Raw genomic sequence first — 6,223 nt, forward strand, 5'->3', positions numbered from 1 at the left:
ATGGACCGCAACCAGGAAAGCAGTGCTAGCATAAATATTTAAAGACAAAGAAACAGCACAAAACATTTTGGCCTATTTCTTTTTTAACATCTGCAATATTAATGATGGCGAGTTAACCAGAGCAGTTCCAATGTGCGAGCTTGATGAAGAAAAGAAAAGGGATGTGGCTTTAATTTATCAGCCAATAAAGGTCCTTTGATAATTCAAAACTGGCATTTGGTTTGCTCATTAATAATTAATAAAAGTCTGTCAATACTGATAATAAGGAAGGAAGGGAAGGAAGGGGAGTGTTTTCTGAGGACACTGTAACTGGATACAGAGATCAAGACTGAAAGATCATCTCCAATTAGATGAGTAAAGATGAAGTGATTGCGTGTCAGTCAGAAAGTAGGCAGAAGAAAATAGGAAGATTGGGGTTGCTCTAGATACTTGATCCCAGGAGTGTCGGTGACCCAATACTTACTTGAAATACCGACAGACAGAGAGAAGTGAGAAAGGCGTCATAAGCAGGGAAAGTTTCCTTCAAGCACCTGAAAGTTAAAGACACCTTGTTCCACTTCTCGTCTTGAGCGTGAACTCGGTCACATGGTCTCTCACACATGCAAAACACATTACAAAACCTTCCCCTTAGTAGCCAGGGAACCACAGATGCAGAGAGTGATTAGGTAACCACCCGGCAGGTTTGAATCGATAGCCTTCAATTTCTGTGGTCTCGGCAAATTGTAAGAAAAGGACCTCTAAAAATAGTGAAAGGACAGTCTCTCCTTGTACTCGCTGGAAAAGTTTCAAATCCCCATCACACAGAAACACAGTGCCTGTATCGCATTCCAGAAGTCCAACCCTACACAGGCAGGTTTATAAGAAAGCTGCAGAAGAAGAGTCAATGAATGATGTGAGATGTGTTTGGAAGAACTGACCAACATTTTACTTGTGTCTCCTGATCAGACAGTGATACCTACTGTATGCTGGAGTGACAAAGGGACCATTCCTCCCAAGTTGGGTCGCTTACGTGACACCAGTGTAGGCAAGTTAGCAGCTTTCCATGCTGTCATCTCAAAATCATTTTCCAATGCAATAATGTAGTCAGACCTGACCAAAGATTGAGGTAAAGGGTTGTTTGAAGGGGAAGTGCTTCATCTGATCTTTGTTCTTGTTTAATACTCCTATTCACGAGACAATATGTCAGACCACTGGTTCCCATCCTGGGGGTTTCAACTCCCAGTAAGGGTTGTAAAAGCTTAACGGGGTTTGCAAGGCCTTCTTGATTTAAAGAGGTGTATAAAAGAAACAACATATATATAAATATTAGGGGTGTGGGCAAAGGTGGTGTAGTGCAGAGTTTGCATGTTCTCTCTGTGTCAGCGTGGGTTTTCTCTGGGTACTCCGGCTTCCTCCCACAGTCCAAAGACATGCAGGTTGGGGAAAGGTTAATTGGTGACTCTAAAACTGCCCGTAGGTGTGAATGTGTGTGTGACTGTCCAGGGTGTACCCTGCCTCTCGCCCAATGTCAGCTGGGATAGGCTCCAGCCCCCCCGTGACCCTCAAGAGGATAAGGGGTTACAAAAATGGATGGATGGAATCACAAGAGGCCCCACAATACGATGTGTGATAAAATATATTGCGATTTATTAAATTTTTTGAACTGCAGATTTTGTCCCCAACTGAAAACTATGTCAACATATGTTCAAAAAGTTTTCAGTCTGTTTATCTGTTTAATGCAGCAAAAATGTATCTAGCAGACTGAAAAAGCAACTGATTTATTTGTGATATAAATTATTTATATAGTAAAAAAAAAATCAATACTTGGTGTGCCATTCAAAAATATCATGATATCATGCTGTATCGCTTTTCCCCCATCCCTAATAAATGAATAAATAACTATATATATATATATATATATATATATATACAGTAGGCCTATATCTCGGCATTTTATTCATTTCTGCAAAGAAAACTAAGTAACTAAGAAATTTCATTGTTATTTTGAGATTTCAAAAGTTCACATTGTTATCAAGACATAATCTTTAAAAAGTCTCACTGGATAAGGGCAGGGTGAGGACCTGAACACAAACTAAATTCACAGGCCTTCACTCTGCTAAACAGCCTCCGCTTGCATTAGAAATGTATGCAGTTAAAAAAACCAAAGACCAAATAGAACAACAGCTGAGCATTGGGCTGAAGAAAACACTAAATTTGCCCCCCCAAAAAAGTCTATTAAGTACGTACGATTTTTTAAAATAATAACTTAAAAGAAATAATAATACAGACTCATAATTGTATTAAAGGTTTCTGAAAAATATCAGGAAAACTCATCTCTGATGTAGTATACACAGGAAATAACCTGCTCAAAATGAATTCAAATCACTTGTTTTAGATCACCTTATGGCATTCACTATTTGGTTAATTATTTGGGTTAATCGCACAGTTAATCAGTTGTTCTGTCCTGTTATAGGTATACATTGAATATAATCACAAATATCCATAAGATATGTCACTCAGTCAGGGGTCCAGTTTACTCAATGATAGAAATCAAGTCACTTAAGAAAAGGCTGGGAACCACCGGCCTTTGTGAAACGAGTGCAGGTAGGTTAGTAACTTTCCATGCTGTCATCTCAAAATCATTTTCCGATACAATACTGTAGACACACCTGACCAAACTCTGAGGTGAGGGCTGCTTGAGGAGGAAGTGTTACTGCCTGATCTTTGTTCTTGTTTAATGCTCCTTATTCACAAGACATGTTAGACAACAGAGGATAAGTGTGACTGACAGCGTAAAATAATCAACACAACAAGATGTACCAAAGCCCTGCTGATATTTCAGTTGTGTGTGTTATCTGCATCAACACTTGTAGATGTTCTGATATTTTTTATCACCACTTGAGAGAAACGTCACTTAGCCAGTGTCTAAAAGAGGAAAGCAAGGTTACGCTGCTTTTAGAGATAACACCCTCTCTCTTGCCAAATGTTTTACCACCATTATGTCACCATGTATGAGCTAGGCCAACCCTGTATCTGTCTAAATACTGGTCTGGTTTACCTCAAGGCCATTTGAGGGAAGAACCAGTTGAACTTCTCTTTGTCTACAAACATGTTGTTATCTGCGTTGAAACTTGAAAAAGGCGTAAAGGAAAGATGAGAGTGCTGTGAAAGGCAAGGGATTGAAAACAGCTAAAGAAAGAAAAGGAATTGTAAATGAGGACAGATAGAGAAAAACAGTTTAGTCTGTGGCATGTCTCTTGATGAAAGGACTATTTCTCTCCTTTTTTAGGGATTGTTTTTTCATCCCTCCCTCCCCCTCCCCTCCTCCCCCCTCCCTCTGTCTGTTCCTCTCATTACTCACTCTGATGTTTGCCCTGGCACTGCTGGGATGGCAGAAATGGCCATCACAACAGGAACCGTCTGGGTCCCTTGCCCGGATACATGTCCAATTTACACAGAAAATATGAAGCCAGGAGTTTAATACAATATGCTGTGTCATGTCATGTTAGTGGTGTTCTTAAGGAGACGCAAAACAGTCAGGTTTTTCTCTTTCAAAGTGAACTAACTCAACCTGGAACTCTTACCTCTAATTTACACTTTAAGCTGAAAGGGGTAATTTTGTGTCAGAGAGACACTTAACTTGTGATACCAGAAAACTATGCACCCTTCTTCCTTCAAAGGGTCGTGACAGGGACAGAATCTTTCTTGCTTGCTCATGTTGAGGAGAAAATCTTGCTTCCCCAATCTCATATAGTTCCTGTTGAACGAGAATGCTGGGCGGGACAGAGCACAGGGATGGGTCACTCCAGTGCAAATCAAATGGATATCAGTTGGGAAAGCCAGAGGCAGGTTTATTTGATGGGAGTGGCAGGCAGGGGTCACTGATCGAAAGTCTGTGATAGTTTTATTGCATGGAATTATTATTTACAACTACTGGTGCAGCATGAGGTCATCAGGGACAGTTTTTCCAGGAAGTGGTAGTAATGGAAAAAGTCACGTTTTCCTGTCATGGGCTTTATGGTTTTTTTGTGGTTGGTGCAATTGTTAGAATCTTTTGAGTTAGTGGGGATGTCATACTACTCCTTGTCACAACCACAAATTATAGTTTTGAGTGATCTTAAAGTGATGGCAATTGTGCCCAGATGCCAAAGCTCTTTGAGGGGTGGGAGATTGTTTGTGTAAAATCTATTGTCCTTCAGCTGACTTGTTGTCCCATGCTCCGAGTGTTTGTGGTGGTGATGAGGCGATGAGTAACTCCATGGTCTTACTAATCTCTATCAGCATTCAAACCCCGTCACCTGTTGTACCCTTTTCACAGAGCTATAAATAGCTCTTTAGGAGTTGAGACAGGCAGTCTAAATTTACTGGTCCATTCTTTCTTATAGTCATACAGTTTTGGTGGGTGGGGGCTGATGACTCAGCACTACATGGATCTCTGTGCTTTGCCTTGTGTGGAGGTGATGTGGGCAGGGCCAGTATGGAAATGCATGGCGGTTTAGATCAGCCCACAAACTGTATTCTCTCTCAACCTGTGTGTGTGTGTAACAGAGACACATGGAAAGAAAGACAGACCAGACCAGTTGCGTATCCGCACATTGCATTGATTTCCTGGTTTGCTGGTTCTCTTGCGTTATTCTTTTCTGTTCTTTTCTTTTTTACTAGAGGGAAAAAATGTTGGGGAACATTAACACTCAATGTTCAGGTGCTGCAGAGTCACATTTGTGTTTCAAAAAATTAACTGTGTTAAACAGACTTTTGCAGCAAGTGTTACAACTAAGGCGGAATTTATAGGTCTGCGTTGAATCGACGCCGTAGCTATTGCTTAGTTTCTGTGTTAACATGGAACCCACGGCTTAACCTACGCCGTAGCCTGATGTGCACCTTCACAGAAATGTAGCTACACGTTGCGGTGACGCAGACCTCCTCTTTATTTTTGTAAGCTGAAACCATTTCCCTCAGTGGAACCGAAGCTTTCATTTACTTTTATTTCACAGATAAGTAACAATAAATTGTGAAGACAAAAAAGCCTCCACAAAAATAGCATTTTAAGTCTTGTGTGTGATTTATCCTTCAGGGATTTATACTTCGGGATTTATCCTTGCTTCATGTGAGTAGAGGAAATCTTGCTAGGCTAGGCTAATTTATACAATGTAAAATGTCATAGGCTTGTGCTAATAACGTTAGCATGTTGTATTTTTTGGAAAACGTGTTTAGTATAAGACAGTTGTTTTGTCAGTGAGCCTTGTGAGTTGTAATGGAGTCGAAGTGTACCGTTACTTTGGTTAAATGTTGCTGTTGTCCCTGAGAAGAGGAAAAGGTCGCTGGCCGCTAGGCTAATTTATGCAATGTAAAATGTCATAGGCTTGTGCTAATAACGTTAGCATGTCATATTTGTTTGTAAAACGTGTTTAGTATGAGACAATTTTTTGTCAGTGAACCCTGTGAGTTGTAACAGCGCCAAATTATGTACCGTTACCTTTGTTAAATGTTGCTATTGTCCCTAGCTTCATATGAGTAGAGGAAAAGTCTGCTAGCTGCGAGGCGAATTTATATAATGTAAAATTCCGTAGGCTTGTACTAATAACATTAGCGTGTTGTATTTGTGGGGAAAATGTGTCCAGATAAAGACAAGTGCTTTGTCTATGAATGCTGCAAGTTATAGTAAAGCTGACTTGTGTACTTGTGTTTGAAATTGTCTCTATCAAGCCATGTTTAATGTGTTTTTAATGTGTGTTTTGGGTGTGTTTGAATCAACTAAATTTTACAGCACTTCATAGAAACTCCGCCGCTGACTAGTGTTTAGGAGGTGCAACTGCAGAGTGAGCCAGGCACACCAGCACAAGTATAAATGCTCAGAAGGGCAAGGCGACATGCATAGTAAATGTAGGGTCTGCCACATGAGTATAAATCCTGCTTAACCCTGCCTGTTACAAATAAGCCTGCCCATGGGGTATATTGTGACAAATCACTTCCACCACTTCTCAGTGCAATTGTTGAAGAAAGGTAAGTTCTAGGGGGGAAAACTGTTTATTTGTAGCAGAGATGTGTTAGGTTGTGCCCTGCTCTCCCGTATTCATGATACAGTGGTTAAGAGGAGCCAACTTCCAGTGTAAAATATTAGGTTTCCAATGTTGTCAATCCAGTCTCACCAGTGCCAACGCCTGAATGTGGAGTATAATAATACACAAATGAATACATAGCCTTTTGGAATAATCCTCAGCTCTATTTGTTTAACTTTGTGTGT

This window comes from Epinephelus moara, chromosome 24 (genome assembly GCF_006386435.1).
Source record: "Epinephelus moara isolate mb chromosome 24, YSFRI_EMoa_1.0, whole genome shotgun sequence".
Taxonomy (NCBI): Eukaryota; Metazoa; Chordata; class Actinopteri; order Perciformes; family Serranidae; genus Epinephelus; species Epinephelus moara.